At 34.5% G+C, this 21,311-nt stretch overlaps 1 protein-coding gene and 1 long non-coding RNA gene across 8 annotated transcripts in view; one reads left to right on the forward strand and one right to left on the reverse strand.

The window, feature by feature from the left end:
• Window positions 1-21,311, forward strand: part of LOC127419954 (zinc finger protein 704-like) — a 102,896-nt gene that overhangs the window by 20,089 nt on the left and 61,496 nt on the right. The gene's annotated exons all lie outside the window — the stretch shown is intronic.
• Window positions 15,186-20,488, reverse strand: LOC127419973 (uncharacterized). Of its 2 annotated transcripts, XR_007893763.1 has the most exons (4): window positions 19,791-20,488; window positions 19,485-19,643; window positions 18,151-18,239; window positions 15,186-17,402 (listed from the first exon to the last, which is right to left on the reverse strand). It is a non-coding gene; the product is annotated as an uncharacterized LOC127419973 (long non-coding RNA). The 2 variants fall into 2 exon arrangements; XR_007893762.1 differs by having other exon boundaries at window positions 15,186-18,239.

Below are 21,311 nucleotides of genomic sequence, written 5' to 3' on the forward strand. Positions count from 1 at the left end.
CTCCAGGTCATGGCACCAGATCCAGCAAAAATCCCAACAATATGAGAGCCCTGTTCTAGGATCAAGACAGCCCCACTGTCTTACGCCCTTCTCATGACGAAGGTTCATTCGCTCAAACAAACACGCACTTGCACAAAGATGTGCACTTAATCCTTGTGAAATAATTTGTTTTCTGGTTCAGTCTTCAGCAGTAAGTCAAAGTATTCCCTCAGTAACAGACTTTGATATGAGGCTGGGCTAGAAAACGAATTCCTACAACATACATATGTTACTGGTGCACTCAATATTACTGCTGAAAAAGTGGTTTAAAAGGTTTAGTCTACCCAAAAATAAAAATTGTCATCATTTAATCACTGCCAAGCTCTCTTTCTTCTGTGGAATACAAAAGATTTATTGCAGAATGTCCTCTTTTTAATCAAATGAAAATGTACAGGAATTGGGGCTATCAGTCCCCCAAAAGGACAAAAAAAGCACCGTAAAAGTGGTCCATATGAATGCCATAGCTTTGTGTGAGGAAAAGACAAAAATGAAAGTTATTATTTATTGAAAATTTTCCCCTGCGCTGTAGCTCTCAAATATTATTCACGCTTGCGGTCAATTCAAGTATGACGCATCAAGACACATTGTGACATCAATTATGTCAAACCTGACTGGTTTCTTGTGTGTCTCATCGTTCACCTAAAACCTGCCGTGGCTCATCTTGACACTCCATATTTGAATTGAATGAGATTTGAGAGCCACAACAGATGGGTAGTTTCTCTGCACCACATTTCTGTATCGTATGGCTGTCTCCATTTAATTTTATTGTGTGGAAAAGAGCACTATGCTAAACATAGCTTTTTGTGTTCCATGAAAGAAAGAAAGTCCTGCAGGATAGGAATAACATGATGGTGAGTAAATTAAGTGTTCCAAGACCATATTGATCCATGCTTAAAATTGATCCATGATTGTGTTTGAAATCTATTAGCTTTGAGTAATTTTACAATAGCTTTCTTGTGAAGGATGTTTTACTTTGGTTTTCCTGAATTTTGGTTCTGCTAGCATTGAATATACTTTGTTGCACTAACTCAACCCATACTTTGGAGACTGTGGACCATTGTCGAGTTTGGAACAAGTCGGGGTGGTTTTGCTGGTTTCTACTTCCACTGTTTGATTTATCTTCTGCCTGTGCACTTTTGCTCCAAACATCAGGTCTTGTGATAACAGCAAACTACATTATACACACTCACAAACACTCTTAAATACACTCTCTAGTTACTGAGTTCCTAGAAAACGTTAGCGGTATTTAAAGCCACACCCAGTGTGGTGGATTTAGGGAAGCTGAGCTGCTTCGCCTGAACCACATGGTCCAAAAACACACTAGACCTACGCTAGACCACATTGTGCCATGACTTGCATGCCAGGGCCTTGGATTGATGGTCAAGGTCTGTTGTGTAGTTGGGGCAAACCATTGATGAACTGATCAAGCCAGATAAAATTGTTTACAAAAAATAAAGCTTGTTTTTCTTGGCTTGTGCCATCTGCAAGCTCCAACTCACTTGTGGATTGGCCTCTTCACTTTTTCAATTTCTGCTCTTCTTTTATTTATGTCGCAACCACACCACAAGGACTTTGAAAGAGATGGCAGTCTCATCCTATTAAAGAAATGTTCTGAGTTCAATACATGTTGAGCTCAGTCGACAGCATTTGTGGCATAATGTTAATTACCACAACATTTTTGTCTGTTCCTCGTTTATTTGAGAGAAAAAAGAGAAAAAAGCACTTACAAGGGAAGTGAATGGGGCCAGTCTTTAAATGGTAAAATGCACACTGTTTAAAACATATAGCCACAAGACATAAACATTATACTGTATGTGCTAACATGATTTTAATGTTATAAAACAGCTTACTAATCTTATCTGGAATAGTTATATCCAATGTTACAACACTGTTATCATAAAGTTGTTACGCAAGTAAACCCTGTTTTCTGGTAAACACTGTAATGCAGATAAAGCCCTGATTTTCCCACACTAAAATCATGTTAACATGTATAATGTTTACATCTTCTGGCTATACTTTTGAAACAGTGTGTATTTTAATGTTTATGGACTGGCCCCATTCACTTCCATTGTTGGTACCTTAACCGTTGGGTCAGTGTATGGGCCGTGCACAGCCGTGGTCTGATCAAATCACTGTTAGGATATTTTATTGCAGATTATGAAATAACATTATTAAAACATGATGTAGTTAAACAGTTTTTGAGATTTCAGTGTTTCCATATTCAAGTAAAAAGTAGCTGTACTTATATGCCTATTGCTTGTATAAAAAAAAAAAATCTGCCCGGGGACTTGCGAGTGAACTGACCTTTAAGGGACTTGGTTTGTCCCAGTATATTGAATTACCCATGAATTTGTGTTGTTTATATTGCTATAATAATGCTGGGAAATCCCTTTGGGAAATGCTTGCCCAGCATATACTGGGACTTCCACAGTGAAGGTGGGAACTTTAGCTAAATTATTTAGATTTATTTGACAATTCATGTGGCAACACTAAACTATTGTAGCTATTTATTTGAAGAAGAAAAAAGCCCTTAGATTTTGGAATGGAATTAATTTTGATCAAAACACAGTAATAATAAGAAAATCCAAATGACTTTCCTACATCGTGATATTAATCAAGACTCAAATGTTAACTTCATGTTTCTGTCATCTTTGAACCCTTCCACACATCTGATTTCCTTTGCACTTTCCCATATTGAGCACTGATTCAACTTTGTATAGTCATCTTCAGAATTCAGTCTGAAATTTATCCCTCCAGCTTTGTGAATTCAGCCAAACAGCCCCATAGTTGACCTGACTGGTGAACTCTTTATGAACAGAAAGTTTGAGGCAACCGAACAGCTTCATTTTCACAGCATTACCACTTAAAAATCATTTTGTAAAAATGTAGTTTTAGTAATGTGATTCAGGGAGACCAGATTGACCACTTTTGTGAAAAGTTCAGTTGGTTGGGAAAATAAGGCAGTAACTTTATTCAGCAGTTGTTACTAAAAACTGGGTGTTGCACCTATTTGAAAATAAGCTATGACAGATGGGCAGTTAAAGAATATTAAGAGTGACCAAAAGCTGCCTGTCTCCATGAAATTAAAATGAGAGTTTTGTGGCTTTTAGGTTGTCTGTTTGCATTGAAGCCATCTATTCTAGTGTGCTCCTTAAAGTTGATGAATTTAGTCTGAAATATGCAGTCAAAACTTACAGTCTTTCGTAAAACAACAGACCAAAAAAACTGATGACTCATCTTGCACCACAGATATTTGTCCAATCAAATGCTTTCTACCACCTACTGTTCATCATGGTTCACCGCTGTGATATACTTAAAGCCTATTGGCTATGTAGAAAAAGTGACGAGCCCTGTGATATGTCCTGCCCAAACATCCTGTTTCAATAAGAAATACATCAACACAGGAAAGAAAACTCATCTAGCCATTTCACAGGTCTTTCATGTTTGTCATGTTATGTAATGTTACAACTGCAAAGTCAAATTCCTGAAAGTCGTACCTGACCAATGTCTCTTGATTCCTTTGAAGTATTTAATGTGACAAAAAAAATATTTGATCTATTTGCTTAAACTTTTGAAAATTCCACATTTCAGCCTATCAGTATAGTTTAATTGTGACGTTCACTCTGACCTTTGTAGGGTGCCTATCCAATTCCTGCAATGAACAGATACCAAATTAACAAATGACAGGAGCTCAGCGGTGCCTTTATGTGGATTTACATGCATATATACTGTAAGTTACTGATGGTCTGTGACCAAATCTTTGGAGCTCATATTTAATGCAGAGCTGTATTTATGGTGTACTGTTGTTCAACATTTTTTAGCCCAAAGAAGGAAGGAAGGGATATAGTGAAGGAAGGGAAGTGAAATATAGAGAGAAAAAAACTATGTGAAACCCCTGCATATTACATTTTGCTGAAAATGAAATCCCACTGGAGAAACTAAGATTGGTTTCTGGAAAACTGAGCTGTGGCTCTCAGGGCCTGGTGTATGCCACAAGTATCTTGTGTTTTGTAAGGTCCTTATTTCTTTTGTGGCTTTTTAAAATGGTTTTACAGAGCTTTATTACCATTTTATTCAGATGGTGGATAGGAGCGAGAGGCGTTTTCTTATAACCAGTTAATCTTTGGTATGGAGGGAGAATGCGTTGATTGATGAAATTATAATTGCTATTAGATATTTGATTTAATCACAGTGATGGTATCATAGCAACCACTCATCAATATGGGCTTGTTGAACAAATAGACCTATATTGATTTTTACATTTTCTGAAGAAAATGTGAGTGGTTATTGCCTGTGCGAAACTCGCCACTATGATGCTAAGGTATTTTGAGTATTTGAGCATGTTTTGGTGAGAAACAACTCAAAATGTAAGTCGTTTTTCAATTAAAATCTTGACGTCCTTTGCACATTCATTCATTTAATGCTACCCAACCACCCAAGTTTCCACATGAATGCGCAATGGATGTCAAGATTTTCACTGAAGAAATGACTTAAATTTTGGGTTGTATACCTTCAGTAGAATTGCAATAAGATGAACAATTCGCATGGACTACTTTTATGATACATTTGGATCTTTTTTTAAGCTATAAAGCTATAAATTTCAACTGTCATTGCTAGGGCTTGGTAATGATACATATTTCCAGATTCGATTTCGATTCACAAGCTCTCGATCTCGATTCGATATCGATTCATATGGGTACATTTCTGTAACAATGTCCATTTTTCTTACATATAAAATACATTCTCTCTCAGCTAATGCTCTTGATTATAAAGGAACCTTCTAGGCAACCCTTCTAGGAACAATTTCAAAATATTAATTTTACAAATTATATTTTATTATTAGTTTTTCATCAAATTGGTCACATTTTAACTTACTAAAAATGTTCAAACTCAGTCTATTCCATCCATTAATGTCTTTAAATTGCATAAATTATGTTGCATATACTGTATATTTTTGTTACATTTTTGTTTACTCGCATAATTTGTACTATTTACAACTATTTACCTTGATACGTAGAACAAGTGCTTAATCAGTACTGTCTCTTTAAGAAGACTAGTGGCATCAGCCAGTAAGTGCATATAACAAGACAAGACGTGTGTGATTTCTTTAGCGCATCCATGTGCGATTAAAATTAAATGTTTCTTTTTTGTTTTAATCAACAACTGACTGTAATAAAATAGAAAGGGTATTAAAAGAGACATTATTCAATGACATATGGATCCGTGGATGTCGGCTTTGGACACACAAAACCAAACGTTCACTATCAACACGCAGTAAAAGGACCTCTGTGCTAATAACTTCTCCACTATACTACTCAATCATTGGTGAGTGAATTTACCAGCCAGTGGCTAATCATAGACATTTTTAGTCACATACTGTGAGATTTGGTTTCACATACGAGTGATTTAATTGCATTATAGAGGGTTGCCACATAGAGTAAAAGATCGATCTTGGGATTTAAGAATCGACATCAAGATTGGAAAATCTATGTTTTTACCCAGCCATAGTCATTACACTGAAAAGATGGACCAGGATGTTTACTAAACTTTCTTCTTCAGTATTCCGCATAAGAAAGAAAGTCATATGGGTTTGGGTGAGTGAACTATGACAGAATGTTTTATTTTTGGGTGAACTGTTCCTTTAAATGTATCATTCATGTAGGCAGCACAAATAGTGCAGGACAAGTTATGTGCAGAAGTTTATTAATACTTGGGGTTAGGGGTTTGTTCAAATGCCTAACCATATGAGCAATAATAATAGTGATGCTTGTTTTAGTAAACACCACTAATAATAATAGAGTGGGAGTTGTTGAGCGGTGATTTATATTTGACTCACAAGTGTTTATTGTGGTATGTTGTACAGCATTAAAATTGACGCTCTTAAAATTAGGCTTGTAGTTTTACCTGCCGGTTTTACAGAATTAGCAATTTATTAACACAGAAGCTAATTATGCATCCTTTGGTGGGCATCTATTAATGTATTTAAAATAGATGTAGATTCACTCCAGGTATAGAACACAAGTGGAAATGCAGAATCTGATTCACTGCTTTCAGCACTATGTTATTGGCATTGATTATAATGTGTTAAAGAAGAGCCTTTCCACTGCTTTGCTCTTAACTTTGCTTAACTCTGCTTTACTATTATTTGTAACTTGGACTGGTAGATGCATCATGGTTTTTTAAAGGTTTTTTTAAATGGTTTTTTTTGCTTCAGAAGACATTGATTGATCGACTGGAGTCGCATGGATTACTTTAATGCTGCCTAAAAGTAACTTTTGGACCATCCAAGTGCTGGCACCCGTTTAATTCCATTATAATGACCTGACAGAGCTCTATCTTCTAAAAATCTTCATTTGCGTTCTGCTGAAGAAAGACAGTCATACACTTTTGGGATGGCATCATGGTAAGTGAATAAGAGAGAATTTTCATTTTTGGGTGAACTATTCCTTTAAGGCTTTCCACCAATAGGGTACACAATATTGCCTAAACTCTTAGTTTTATTTTTATTTTTCAACAAATGGTCAGTGAAGGGAGGTGCTTACCATTTAAAAAATGTTGCTCATCATGGGCCTTTTTATTTTCTATTTCATTTCTAGATTTGCAATTTTTGAAACCGTGTTACCAAAATTAGGGTCAGTTTAAAACCCGTATTTGTGATTTTGTTATTTTCTAGCTGGAAACATTAAATAAACATAAACATTAAATAGGGAAAAAAAATCATAAATGTATCAATTTCTGTACTCTTGCAAAAACCATGTTTTAATATTTTTGTTTCACGTTATTAATGTCCTGACTATACATTGTGTTCAGTTGAATGCCACTTTGGTGAATGAAAGTACCAATTTTTTTCCATAAGAGCAAAATCTGTACATTATTCCAAACCTTTGGCCGCCAGTGTATATATATATATATTGCATATATACCTGCCAATGTGCCTTCTATGCAAAATGATAAAATTCTCAAGCATATATCAACCCTTTTCTCTTTTTTTTTTTTTTAACTTCTGAGAGCATATACTCACACTTTGGCTTGAGAAACTTGTCAGGGCTGCAGGAAATTGAATCTCTACAGGAAGAGAATTAACTGACATTTATTAACTGTTTCTTTGTTATTCTTACACAAAGTTTGACAAAGTTTTACACATCACCCTCACTTTTTGTGTTTGTTTATTAAATATTTTGGCTAATTTTAATTTGATTCCAGCTACTAATGAGAGTGCTGTAACGCATTTGATCATATTTAAGTCCATTTCACAGAATTTGCAGATATTGCCCCAAAATCAGTGCAGAAAATGCTAAAAGGTCAGCAGATTCTGTCTGGGCCTGCCTGTGGGTCTCTTGTCTCTTTAAGAATATCCCAGTATTTCTGTTTGTTAAAGAGGAATGATTTCAGGTTAGATTGCTCTCTATGGCAGCAATTTTGCCCTTTAGCAAAAACAACACTGGCCAAGACTGTTGAACTTCTGAGCACTGAGAAGTTTTACTGGCTATAGCAAATCCACAAACAGATGCTTTTAAATATTCAACTCACTTCAAGTTTTTAATTCCAGCATACTTGCTCTTTGTAGGCTATGTTTCTCTCTCTCTCTCTCTTTCTCTCTCTCTCTCCCCCTCTCTCTCTGCGGGAAGTGGTCACTGAGGTTTACTTAAGACCTGTTTGTTTAATTAGTTCAGCTGTTTCATCTCATATATTTTCATCACTATTACTCAGCTGACAGCTTCATTGAATTCTACCCGCTCAACACCAGTTTCATGTACAACAGTAAAGAGAAGACTCAGGGGTGCAGGCCTTATGAGAAGAATTGCAAAGAAAAAGCCACTTTTGAAACAGAAAAACAAAAAGAAAAGGTTAGAGTGGGCAAAGAGACACAGACATTAGATAACAGATAATTGGAAAAGAGTGTTATGGATCTTAAACCCATTGAGCATTTAAACATTCAACTCACTTCAAGTTTTTAATTCCAGCATACTTTTTGTAGGCTATGTGTCTCTAATTCTCTCTCTCTCTCTCTCTCTCTCTCTCTCTCTCTCTCTCTGCGGGAAGTGGTCACTGAGGTTTACTTAAGACCTGTTTGTTTAATTAGTTCAGCTGTTTCGTCTCATGTATTTTCATCACTATTTATTCCTGTACCGTGTTTACAAACTGGAGTGGTGTCCGCTGGGGTCGCAACTGGAATATAATTCTTAAAATATCTCGTCTCTCTAAATTCCCCACTTGCATCTTCTCTCCTGGTCTGTATTCTAAACACTGTGTCTTGCGTGACACTCGCATGAAACCAGGCTTCAATCGTACTGCGCAGAAGTGCGGTTCAGATGAGAAGTATATTTAGCACTTATAAAGCGCCAAACGCTAGATGAATATAATTTAATTTGCTTTGGTTGCCTGAAATTTCACTTTGGTAGCCACTTTGGTGTCAATGCAGGAAAAATCCTGAACTGACAAAGTCATTTGAATTATCTATCACTAACCTAGTTTCCATCCACTTTTCGCACTTTGTTATCGTCAAAGTGAAAATGCAATAAAAATGTTTGTGAAAGTCTTCTGCCTGTTTTCATTCAAATGGCCTTTTATCGATAAAAATGGTGTGCGTGATGACGTCATGCCTAAAAAAACACTTTGTCGCATAAGTTTTGATTTATCGCAAAATAAATCTGCCCTTAAGCTGTCTCCATACAGAAATGTTTGTTTATCGCTAATTGTGTACCTTTTGCCTCCCAGATGTCCCTGATTGTTTTTACTCCTAAGTTTTGGTTAAATGGGGAGAGTATTGAGACAATTCATTGAAATTAGACAGCTTACTGTCATTTTAATTTCACAAATAAATGCAATCAGAAGATGAGGAATTGCAATCAAAAGGGAGCAGTTGCCTTTCTGATAGGACTGTAATATTGGTCCTGATATTGCGCCTGTCAAAGGTTGCCACCGGTTCTGACCCAAAAGTGAATCGTCATGGCCCTGTTCAAGCTGTTAACCTGCACCAAGTATAGCGGGGGAAACTTTTGGTCTTAATATAAGGACCATCCATCGATGTGTATGCTGTGTGCACAGCTATTTAAAAAAAACTGATGCGGTGTAATATCAAGGTTTACATATATGATACATTCCTGATATTCAATAGGCTAGTTTGAACGATCATCTAATTTAAAGCATTGCCATCACAACTGCATTATGTCCCGCATATTTGTCCAGCAACTTTTAATGACCAACTGAACTTGATTGTCATCTAAAATTAATTTTAGCGTCATAATGCATTTGACATTTTCTGAACAAGCTCAGCAAATGCGATCCGAGGTAAAGAGGGTTAGATTTAAAATATTGAAAAGTTTTTAAATTTTCAAAAGCTAGTTTTCTGAAAGTGATCTCAGCATTGGATAAACAGTTCTGATAGTTTATAGTCTTGAAAAAAACAGGGTTAGGCTAATTTAAGTTTGTGTAAAGAAAACGCAAGTATATAGGCCTAACAATATAATTTTTTCGTCAGGTATGCCATTAAGACCAATCCATATCAGTGCGAGTAATGCGAGTCATGATTAACATAGGCTAACGATTGGGGTAAATTCTGTCATGTGACACTATATTTTTGCGTTAATGCTAATTTTCTCGACAAAAAGTGTTTCCAAACCAGTTTTTCACGACATTTGAAGTATCGACATAGAGTTTATGCGCTAGAGTTAAACGTAAAAATATTATGTCGACACTTTTTGAAATTGTAGCGATAATTTGTGTTTCCATCAGCTATATCTGTAAACTTTTTGATGCGCTACACTTTTTGTCGCAAAAAAACCCTTGGATGGAAACGTACATAAACACTTATTACATAAACAACGTTATTGTTTTTAAAATTCGATAAAAGACAAAGAATTTTCAGTTACCGCAGCCTCTGAAGTAATATGTAAGTAGCGTTTTTCATTTTGTGCAAATAAGTGTGATTGGATCTCTTTTCAGTCACAGTGGAGATGAATTTGACAACAAGGTGTAAATGCAATCAAGCTAAAGAATATCCAGATACTATCTGGATATGAAACATATGTAATGCAAGGTGTTAATGGGGGCCATAGTGTCATTAAAAGCAAATGAGAGATGAAAAATGCAATTGCTGAAGCAACCACAGCATTTTGAGGTGCTACTATGACACTTTTGACTCACATGTCGACTTGCGTGCTCTTCAGCACTCGTACCGCGGTCCTTTGCAATGCAAGTGCAACACTCTTACAGTTGAGCTACCGTGCACCTTGATCGCGCTTGAAAAAGCTTGTAAATGTAGTTGATTATGTAATGCAAACATTAACAACATTGTATTGCTGTACAAGTCTTGTGCTATAGTAAAAGTTTTTTGATGTCATAAGATAGCATTGTGTGAGGAACAGAGTGAAAAGTAAGTGTTTATGTACTGATAATCTGTCGTTATACTCGTGATTTGTGTGTTGCTCATTGCTCGCAAGTGGCCAAGGATGGCTTATTACACAGTTCTATTAAGGGCCTCAAATATGTTGCTAAAGCCTCAGCTGGGAGTTAGGGTAGTGAAACGACAACAGCATCATAGAAACTGTGTTTAAGGCCATGAGGTTAGAGAGCCTTTCTTCTAGTTTCAGTTTATTTCTGAGTTAGATGACCTCTACATATTGCGTTGCATTTTTACTGCCTTCTTGCCCTGTGTGTGTGCGTGTGTGTGTGTGTGTGTGTGTGTGTGTAAGCCTCCAGGACTATTAAGGCAGTAATTTTGCTCTGGACGTCATCTCAGTTGTCAAGTAAGCATGTTAGGATAAGCGCGTCTCCTCTCAGAGGTATTAAATAAGCCTTGTTGTTTTGCACTTTGGTGTGTGTTAAGAAAAGGTGCTCCTTTGATATTCAGATTCTAATGGAAAATGTTTCTATGTACCATGTCCACCCAAACACACACTCACAGTTTGCAGAGTTCATTTAATTTTCCCTCAGCAGACTCCTTTCAAACTTAGTTTATGCAACTTGGTAGCCTCCATTTTGTTTGGTTTGCTTCAACACTAAATAGCAAAGTGTGTGTCCTTGCCCTCATTGTGTTCATTCTACCTGTTGAAAAAAAAAAAAAAGACATTATTATATTTTCTGCTCTTTTCTTCATGCAGAGCCCAGATGTATGGTGGTAGAATTGTTGCATATTAACATACAAATGAAAAGAGATTTACAATTGGAAAGTTGGTACATAAATAAATTGAATCAGATCCATAAATAAATGTATGGAGTTTCACAAAAATGAAATGAATTCACAAATAAAAAGAATGAGATTTACAAATATATGTTAGGAGTTTCACAAAAATAAAGTGAATTCACAAATAAATAAAATGAGATTTGCAAATACAAAATCTGCTATGCCAATAATTTGGTTTCACATTATGTTAATGTATTTAATAAAAGCAATTGTAAAGTAATATTTATAAGAATTTTGCATTTGAGCACTTTTGTGTGAATGTTTTAGGGGGTACTATTACGGGGTCCCTTTCTAAAATACAGCATCATGTTCCGACAGTGATAATTGACTCATTAGTTATTGCCGTCTTTTTCAGATGTTTCCCATGTGTACTGCCCATTAACTTTGAACACTTGACTCACGTCAGATTTCTTTTAAGTTACAATGTCATGTCTTGAAATGAAAGTGCAATACAACATTTAAATAAACCGTAACATAAACTACGTTTCCATCCAAGGATTTTTTGCGGGAAAAGTTTTAGCGCATCAAAATATAGCTGATGGAAATGCAAATTATCTAATTATATAAACTCTATGTCGATACTTCAAATGTCTCAAATCTGGTTTGGGAACACTTTTTGTCAAGAAAATTGGCATTAATGCAAAAATATAGTGTCACATGACAGAATTTGCTCCAATTATTAGCCTGTGTTAATCATGACGACAAGGTATACATCCTTAAAAGCCAATTCATTGTACGTGATTATGGATTGATCTTACTGGCATATAGATCCGATGCTGCAAACATGACACTTCCAGGAGTGCCAACACAAATATCTCGTATCATTCACATCAACAAGTGCACGGAGAACAAATGAATGGCCACTGTTTGTGATTAATTTAATCGCGGTAGCCATCCGTTTATTTATTAAAGTTGCTTTTCCACACTATTCAAAAATTCTAAATAATAGATAGCAGTCACGGATTTAGCCCACAATACAAAAAAACATCATTTCTGTGCACAAAGATGTTTTAAATTAAAAATAAATACACAATACTAAGAGAAAAGCATCAGTGTGCTTTTTTGGAACATTAACATAGCCCAAATCTATAAAATTATTGTTTAGCTTATTTTTGAAAAAATGCCAGCAAAATTCCCTGTATTAAATTAAATAAATTACCAAACGAAAAAAGTATTAAATTAAAAAAATGAATTACCAAATGAAAATATATATATTTTTAGACCTATATATGCCTTTTCTTTACACAAATTTAAATTAGCCTTTCCCTGTTCTTTTGACAAAAAAAAGTCACCTGAATGACATTCTCAGAAAGTTCTACACTTTTTTCAAGGCTATAAACTATCAGAACTATTTGTCCAATGATTTCACTTTCAGAAAACTAGCTTTTGAAAATTTTAAAACGTTTCAATATTTTAAATCTAACCCTCTTTACCTCGGATCACATTTGCTGAGCTTGTTCAGAAAATGGAAATTGCATTATGCTGCTAAAATTAATTTTAGATGACAATCAAGTTCAGTTGGTTGTTAAAAGTTGCTGGACAAATATGCGGGACATAATGCAGTTGTGATGGCAATGCTTTAAATTAGATGATTGTTCAAAATAGCCTATTGAATATCAGGAATGTATCATATATGTAAACCCTGTTATTACACCACATCAATTTTTCTTTAATGGTCCTGATACTAAGACCAAAATGTTCCTCATTACATGGTGCAGGTTGCCAGCTTGAACAGGGCCATGACGATTCGTTTTCGGGTCGGAACCGGTGGCAACCTTTGATAGGCGCAACATCAGGACCAATATTACAGTCCTATCAGAAGGGCAACTGTCCCCTTTTGATTGCAATTCCTCATCTTCTGATTGCATTTATTTGTGAAATTAAAATGACAGTAAGCTGTCTAATTTCAATGAATTGTCTCAATACTCTCCCCATTTAACCAAAACTTAGGAGTGAAAACAATCAGGGACATCCGGGAGGTGAATTAGCGATAAACACACATTTCTGTATGGAGACGGCTTAAGGGCAGATTTATTTTGCGATAAACCAAAACTTATGCGACAAAGTGTTTTTTTAGGCATGACGTCATCACGCACACCATTTTTATCGATAAAAGGCCATTTGAATGAAAACAGGCAGAAGACGGCAAATGTTGCAATTTATTTTTATCGCATTTTCACATTGTCGATAACAAAATAGCGCAAAAAGTGGATGGAAACTAGGCTACTGTCTTTGGTTTGACTTACTTAAATTAAAATTCTGTCATTTACTCACCCTCATGTTTTTTTAAACCTGTACTATTTAGTTTCTTCTGTGGAATATGAAAATACATTGTAAAATGTAGATGCTGCTAATGAGGCTGAAATGAAAGCGAGGCTGTCAGTTTCTATCATTATTCCTGACATGTCCTTTTGAGTTCCTCCCACAGAAGAAAGTCAGTTGTTTGGGTTTGGAAAACATGAATATGAGTATAAATGATGACTCATCTCATTTGATAAAATATTTTTTGTCATTTAGTTGCCAAAACTTTTATTGAGTTCTGTCAAGGCATTTTAAGGTAAATAGGTTTTAAGAGTGTCTGTTGTAACAGGTGCAGCCTCCAGAATAAATTTAAATAAATAATTCAATTAAATAATAATAACTGAATAAATAAATTCGGGCACCAGACAGGTTTAGGCCTGTCACCAAATGATCACCTGACACTTCAAACATTTGTATCCAACTTAACTCTGCTACAGAGCACTTCAGCGGGACAGCAATCCTCTGCTATTCATGCCACTCCGTTTTAAACATTGAGTCAATGGTTAGATGGTTTGGTCCTTTCTTTGTATCCAGGCAAACAATGTTAAGCACTAGTTGGAACTTTTTGTAGTCCTCTGTTCTTTTCTCACTCCAATGGCGCTTCTGATATCACACGTACACTGGGCAAACTTTCTCCAAGCACTGACTCTGTTCACCCCACACTTGTCTCACACTTCTGTCTCACACACCTGGTGCACTCAAATGAGCAGCCATTTTATACTCTCAGGTTTGGGATTGGTGGCGGATCCTTAAAGTGACAGGGAAAATTTTCTCTCTGCCACACTGTTTTTTTAACACTTTAAAGCAAGTCTGTTGGCTAAAAGGTATAATTTTTTGGTTACAAATTACAGGTTGTCATGCATGTAACTACAAAAGATAGTACATTTTAGTACATGTATTTACACACAGAAACACTGGAATTGAACATTACAACTGGAATGCTGGAATTTTGCTTGAGTTTTTTGTACATGAGTATCCTCATTGCTACGTCATGGTGTTGTTGCAGTTGTCTGTGATGGATACTCCTAGTCAGGGTAAGAGCATTCTGCACAAATGATTGGAAAAAATAACAGTTACACGTTAAAAACAAGTCCATTACTGTATAGAAAAGAACATGTTACATAAACAAGACTGGGCCGTGGAGCTTTGTGATGTCTTACCACCAGTAGCACAAAGGTCCCACAACTGTTTCCAAGTTTTTGTGATGTGGAGCAGAGAGCACCAGTTCTCCAGTATCCTCGCAACTGTTTTATTATTATTATTATTATTATTATTATTATTGTCCTCCTCTCACAGCCCATATACTTCCTGAGTAAATAAGTGAAACACGCTTTGTTTTACAGGGTTAACATAATTATTTCTTGTGAGTAACATTGGACTGGTCTGCTATAACACTTAGTGCTAAAAATATAAATCCTTTGAAATATTACTTACATTTGTTTTAATACATTACCATAATGTGAAATCAAATTATTGGCATAGCAGATTTTGTACACTGTGTAATATAGGGTATTAATTTATGGTTTGTGCTCCTAAGATCATCTAATATGATTCATGTTTTATAAAGACACTATCTGTACTACTGATCTTTTGTAGTGTCTACACTGTTAAAAAAACAAAAAAAAAAAACTGTAATTTTCTGGCAGTAGGGGTGCTGGAAAATGTCTGTTGAAAAACAGAAAAGTACTGTCAGATTAAAAACATAGATAAACTGTAAAAAACAAACAAACAGTAATTTGCTTTACCATATTTAACGTCTATTACTGTAATTCTACAAGAAATCTCCCTATAATTCCATGAAATCTTTTACTTTTAACATATATTGTTAGAATAGAGTCATACACCTCTAAAACACAGAATGATTATCTTTAAAAGAATGATAAAGAAAAGCTTAAGTACAGATAATTACTATTGTTATTACAAAAAATACTGTAAATCTAAGACCATTTATATATAAAACACAAAATAAAAACATGTAATTTTACTTTGCGAAAGCCCAGGTTTAAACTAATTGTCAGAAGTGTTGCAAAAAAATCTGTTAACAATAAAAAAACAATTATTCAAATACATTAATAAACTGTCAAAATAAATGCATTTTCTTTCTCTAAATGTAGATTAACTGTACTTTTGCATTGTGTCATTCTTCATTTAAAAAAATATAAACTAATTATCTTATTGAAGCAGGATGAGATTTGTCTGCATGATCCTTTAAAATCACTGAAATAGTGAAATTGTTGCAGCAGTTGCCCCCCCAAAAAATCTTTACATAAAGGTTATGCTGTAGAATTAAAACTTTATGCCTGTGGCAACATTTTGGAAAATAGTTCACAATACTAATTAAAAAAATACACCACGACTCATTGATTCTTTATTTATTTATTATTATTTACATAAACAACATACAAAACAACATACAAATTATTTGTTCAGCATATTACAAGAACTCATTAGCAACGGCTTTAAATGCTTAAGCATATTTTTCACACAACACTTTTGTTGCTTTTTTCACTGGTTCATAATTTTTTAAAGCTGACAAACCAATCTCTAAAATGTTTTAGTTCTGGGAACAGCTTTTGTTTTCCGCCCCTGAAAAAAAATTCTATGGCCTTTTTGCCTTTACATAATATGAATTAAAAAATTATATCAAACACACATACGCACACATGCAGTGGTTCCACGTGATTGAAACAAGTTCTTTTAACAAAATGCAATAAAACAGACCATGTAAAACTAACTTGAATGAATGGTGTTCGTTTAAAATGAATGAATGGTGTTCGTTTAACTTGAATGAAGGGTGTTCGTTTAATATGAATGAATGGTTTTCATTTAACTTGAATCAGTTATGTTCTCCTATATTTAAGCCTTATTGCCTTGTTTAGCCTACATGTTTATATCATGTTAGATGAAGTCGATTAGGTCAAGTTACTAGAACTAGGTATAATGCCAGTTATAAATGTCAATTCTATTTTCTCATTTTTCGGTGACTGTCAAACGAGATTACAGAGGCAGCACACGGTATGAAACTAATGCATTTATTGGAAAAAAGTTCTGAAGTCTGTTGTACATACCACATTCAAAGCTTAAGGGAATACAGGTTCAATAAATTTAAGCTCAATCGAAAACTCTATAAGCCTGTATAAGTTCTACTAACTTAAAAAACTGATTGCCTTTACTTTTACAAGTATCAAAGTCTCAAGTATGCATAACTTGTTTTTCTCAGAAACTATAAATTAAAAGAAATGACTTTGGTCCTATCAAAATATGCAGTAACTAATGTTTATTTTAATTAATCACAACTCAAAATATAAAGTTCTGCAAACTTAATTAATATATTTATACAACTTAAAAATATATGTTTTTGAAATCATGAATATGCTTTGTATTAACTTCAAAAAATGTTTTGCAACTTTTTTTTTATTTTTATTTTTAATTTCCTTAACTTAAATGTGACATTTTTGCAACTTAAACATAAAAAAAGAAAATAAATAAGCAAACTGCAGGTAGTAAACACATTTAATATAAAAAGACAAGGTACAGTTATTAACAAAACATGAGGCACAACACTGAAAAAAATATATATATTGACAGCAACAGGATAAATTGTCTACAGCTGCATTAGTTAAAACCTTCAACGTTAAAACCTTATAAAGCCACCTGTCTTTAAAACTATTTTGGGTAACTCAGATCCAGTGCATAAATCAGTCCAAACGTAAAAAGAAATCTGAAAAGCCTGGGCAGGTGTGTGATGACTTCGCTTTCAAGAACAATGAAATGTTTGACCAGATTGTAGTAAATTGCAGCATCTGTGAGTTCTCTGACTGCTGTTAACAGGGCAACTGGTGAATATCCAACATGTGGCTCTTCTGAATCTTCAGCCCTGAAATGCAGAAATAGAAAAAAGTGGCAAAATTAAAGAACAGTTTATTAAAATCTGTTTCAAAATACACACCTACATAAACGAATATTTCACACAAAAATTATGTCATTATTTACTCACTTGTTCCAGACCTATATGACTGTATTTCTTCCATGGAAGACAAAAGCTTTGTTTGTTTGTTTGTTTGTTTGTTTTTTTTGTTTTTTTATAAATCATCTTCTTTAAAAGGATAGTTCCCCCAAAAATGAAAATTTTCTCAACATTTACTCACCCTCATGCCATCCCAGATGTGTATGACTTTCTTTGTTCTGCTGAACACAAACAAAGATTTTAGAAGAATATTTCAGCTCTGTAAATCCATACAATGCAAGTGAATGGTGACCAGAACTTTGAAGGTGGAGATTTATAGTAATAAAGGACTTAAATAATTGATCTGTTTCTCACCCACACTAATTATATCACTTCTGAAGACATGGATTTAACCACTGGAGTCTTATGGATTACTTTTATGCTGTTTTTAACTGCTTTTTGGAGTTCAAAGTTCTGACGCCCATTCACTTGCATTGTATGGCCTTACAGAGCTGAAATACTCTTATAAATATGTGTTTGTGATCTGCAGGTGAAAGTCTGAAATGGCACGAGGTTGAGTAAATGTTGAGAGAATTTACATTTTTGGGTGAGGTATTCCTTTAAGTTGAAAAAATGGCTAAATGATTTAGAAATGTGTGAATAAAGTAATTTATCCCACATGTTTTGAAGAATCTTGAAGTGTCTTCTCTGCAGCACAGGAAGTGCACGAAGCACAGTGGTTCGACTTGTGTGGACACTATGTTGATCCTGAAAGTACATTTTTAATCTAGTGTTAAATGTTGAATGTGTTATTCAGCCTAAACATTGTGAATTATCTAAAACCCCTCAGTTCCCAACCCAAATTCATTGCTTTTGTAACCTTCACAATAGTCTGAAGATAGGAAAGCTTAGGCCCTGACGGAATCTGTAGACATTTTTGGCCTTTCCAAGCAGATTTTTTGGGGAAATCTGCACAATTTTGTGGAAGGGATTTATGGTAAAATGTGTTAACGGAAACTGAGAGTACTATACTCTTAATGGTTGCTAAAAGCATCACACAATAAGCCAAACTATTTCACAAACAACATGCAAGTGATGGGGAATTTGTAGAACATTTAAGAAATGATAAGTGAGTTTTCTGCATGCACAGATTTTGTCTGGGTTTATAACATAAACATATTCTAACATAACATGTGAATACATCTTTTCAGTACACTCACCATTAAAGAAATAGTTCACCCAAAAATGAAAATTCTCTCATCATTTACTCACTCTTATGTCATCCCAGTTGTGTATGACTTTTTTTCTTCTGATGAACGCAAACAAAGATTTTTAGAAGAATATTTCAGCTCTGTAGGTTAATTCAGTGCAAGTGAATGGGGACCAAAGCCTAAGCTCCAAAAAAGCACATAAAGGCAGCATAAAAGGTAATCCATACGACTCCAGTAGTTAATTCTATATCTTTTGAATTGATCCAGTTGGTTTATTGTAGGTGAGAATAGACCAAAATATAATGAATTTTTCACTATAAATCTCCTTGGTGATCATGATTCCAAGCTCAATTACACTTCCTATAGCGCCATCTAGTGCTGTACAAATGCATTAAGCACCAGGAAGTGTAATCGAGCTTGAAATCATGATTGTGCTTCGAGATTGCAATGGAAAGATGTTCAGTGAAAAAGGGGTTTTATTTTGGTCTGTTCTCACCCAAAACCAACTGGATCACCTCAGAAGACATTGATTAAATCACTCAAGTCGAAAGGATTACTTTTATCAACTATCATTCTCTTGAATTGAATGGACCGACAGAGCTGAAATATTCTTTTAAAAATCTTCATTTGTGTTCTGCAGAAGAAAGAAAGTCATACACATCTGAGATGGCATGAGGGAGAGTAAATTAGGTTTTATTTTTGAGTAAACTCCCTTTAAGTTTGGGACAGGCTCAAATTATTCTGTGTAAAATCAAGGTCTGTTGAACCACAGAACAATATTAAACAACTAAGACCATAATACCTTTAAGGAATCAAGAGAATCTCAGCAAGTTCATCAGAAGTCTTTTCCGACTCAAATGTCTTCTGATGATATAAAGTCATCAGCGAAGACTGTGCCGATCAAGTTCTGCATACGTGTGTTTGGTAGATTCTGGTTTGTAAAATGCTCCTCAGCAAACCCCTGAAACAGAGAGATAAGAAAGGCTAGTTACATTCACAACGGATTGAAAGACATCCCTACAAATGATCAAACAGTTTATGTTGCCCATTTAGAACAAATAAAAAAATATGGCTATTTACAGTAAACGCACACACACTTGTTACTTACTGCGGAAACATGTAACATGCGAACAACAAAATACATCCAGCTTGTTCAAACTAGGGCGGGAAACTAGTCCAAACAAGTCCTTTAAGCTGTCAGTATTCTTTAGAATGGAGAGAAAAATGAATGGCATTTAAGTCTATCAGTTAAATTACACAGCAGTAACCTTAAAAAATACTTAATTTAATCTAAAGAATCACAGGCTAACTCCACTAAAAAAATTCCTCAATGTTAAAATGCTTGTAAAATGTAGAAATTGTACCTCTGTCGATCCACTGAGGAGCTTTAGTTAAAAAAATATCCTGTGGACAGACTTTAATTAATACAAATGTAGTGATAAAGTGAGTCAAAATCTGATTAAATTTAGTTTTTAACTGTCTCTAGGATAGTCAGTACCTGTGTTTTTTCAGTTTATGTATGTAAAGTAGTGGTTAAATTATGCAAAATGACAAAATATTTCTTTCTTTAGTCATATATTTTCTTGCAATTATACATTTTTAAATGTATTATTAACAGTATTTTTATGTATTTGACAGTGATATATCACCATAACAAAAGCAATTTTTGTAAAATTAGAGAAAATGAGGCTACTTTTGTCAATAAAGAATACTTTTTTACATTTAGTTTTGTTAAAATTGTCATTTAATAGCTGTTAAAAAATAGATATTTAATGTATTTCATTTATACAGAATTTTTTGTTAAATCACGTGACACATTTCAATAAACAGTTTATTCTTGTAATTTTAATAAAATGTTCCTGTCATTTTGAAATACAGGGAAAAAATTTAAAATGTATTGTTAAAAACATAAAAATAAAAAAAATAAAATAAATAAAAATAAATTACAGTGTAGTAGTGTGTCTGTTTGGATCTGCCATGTAACATTATAAGTAAAGGCTTTGATGTCACATTTCAGTCAAGAAACTTGGTTAAAATTAAAATAGCAGACTCATACAGTCAGCCAGGTTAGCTATAAAGCTAATGATCAGGACACTCAACAAATGGGCAATTTTCAGCTGTTGACATTTAACAAGACACTACACATGTTTATAACTGAGAGAAAATTATATGAACATTAAATCACAGTATTCCACTGATGTCCGTTTCTTTAAAAGTTTGCGGCCTTGGAGCTTATCTGTATGTGCTTGATTCCATGCTCATGAGAGCGCTGTGACTCTGGTCCTGCCTTGATAGTAAAACGAATCGTGATTGGTTGAAGATAGAACGTGCTACGATTGGTCCGCACAATGTGGCCGTTATTTGATTAGCTTGAGTAGACGATGGGTGGAGTCCACCTATTTGTAGATTTTTGTGCCCGTTTGATGCTAGATTTGTTTCAAAATCGACAAATGCATGTAACGATCCACAAATGCACAGGAAGCAATTCACAAATAAATGCATGTGATTCACAAATGAATGCTGGACAGAGTTGTATTTGTGAGTAAAAAAATATTTTTGTAAATAATATTTTGTTTGCAAATCTTATTTTATTTATTTGTGAATTCACTTTATTGTGAAACTCCTAACA

The sequence above is a fragment of the Myxocyprinus asiaticus genome, chromosome 29 (genome assembly GCF_019703515.2).
Source record: "Myxocyprinus asiaticus isolate MX2 ecotype Aquarium Trade chromosome 29, UBuf_Myxa_2, whole genome shotgun sequence".
Taxonomy (NCBI): Eukaryota; Metazoa; Chordata; class Actinopteri; order Cypriniformes; family Catostomidae; genus Myxocyprinus; species Myxocyprinus asiaticus.